Source organism: Astatotilapia calliptera, chromosome 4 (genome assembly GCF_900246225.1).
Source record: "Astatotilapia calliptera chromosome 4, fAstCal1.2, whole genome shotgun sequence".
NCBI classification, from domain to species: Eukaryota; Metazoa; Chordata; class Actinopteri; order Cichliformes; family Cichlidae; genus Astatotilapia; species Astatotilapia calliptera.
In genome coordinates, this window is record NC_039305.1 from 32,359,460 (window position 1) to 32,360,886 (window position 1,427).

The following is a 1,427-nucleotide window of genomic DNA, read 5'->3' on the forward strand; positions in this document are numbered from 1 at the left end:
GTGTTTTTTGTCTTTAATGCCATTTTTGACAGTATTGCTTTTCCTTTAGATCAAGACGGAACACAGAAGCTGGGGACAATTCTTGCCTTCGCCACTGGAGCCAACACTGTTCCACCAATTGGCTTCTCTCCACAACCGTCCATTGAATTTCTTCACCAAGAGCCTGATGCACAAACCATGTCTAAACTACCCATTGCAAACACGTGTATCAATTGTTTAAAGTTACCACTTCATACCTCTTACGAAGACTTTCAGGAGAATATGGACTTTGCATTAGGTAATACACATGGTTTTGGAATAGCTTAATTCCTGATCAGGTTAGTATGCTAATCTGAGCTTTGCACTCAGTTAAATTAATGAGTGTCAATCATTAAGTAATTCTAAGGGGGGGGGGGGGGGGGGGGTTTGAATATCAATGCATTTTCTTTCCCAGAAATCAAACCAAAAATGTTCAAAATGTTCCACCTAAAACACCAATTGACACACTTGAGACCAAGCTGAATTTACTTTGTTGCCATATTTCATCCACCTATTTTGTGATTGGAGGCTCTGTTTTTGCTTTGACCTTTTAACAAATGTTCATTTGCTTCAAGTCTTTTTGCTTGTCAGGGTACCATTCTACAAGTATACAATAGTTATATATACTAACATAATTCAATAATAATTTTTTCATTGCATTAATTTATGTGCATTGTGATTATTTTTGTTTTGTAGCTTTGTACTTGTTTGTTGCTTTTATTCTCTGGTGTTCTTCAATATTGTTTATCTGACACTTCTATTCTATTTGATCAGTGATCCATGTTTGATGTATTTACTGACTGTATTAATGTTAATGTTATCAGTTTGCGTCATCTTGTTCCAAGACAGTACATCTGGTGATTGTGATGACCAAAAACCTCAATAAAATGTGGTTGCACAAATTTATTTTTTCTTTTAACAAGGTGTTTTAAAACAAAACATGGTTGTAAAATCTCAACACACTCACATAATACAACTCATAAATTCTTTAAAATTGTATACAAACCGTCAACATGCATGTAAAGGTTGATAGTAGCATTCTTGAAATTTAAAGCTGTGACTAAACTTCTAATAATACTGAACTAACAACAGTCTTGGCACTGTATTCTTTTTAAGCTGCACAACCACAATTACAGTAAATGAAATTTCTCCAGAGGCCTTATTGATATTTTAGGATTGTCTCTCAAGAAAACAAACAAGGTTGCAAAATAAATCTATACCGTTATTGCCATCATCTTCAAATGGATCAAAGGTCTGTTGAAGTGTAACCATCATGGTGTCACTGATGGAAATGTTATTTGATGGAACAACGACATTATTGTTTGTCTCCAGCTCTGGCAGTGGTCTGCATTCATCAATACTAAAATCATTTTCACAAATACCATTCATATTTGGGTTATGTATTCCTG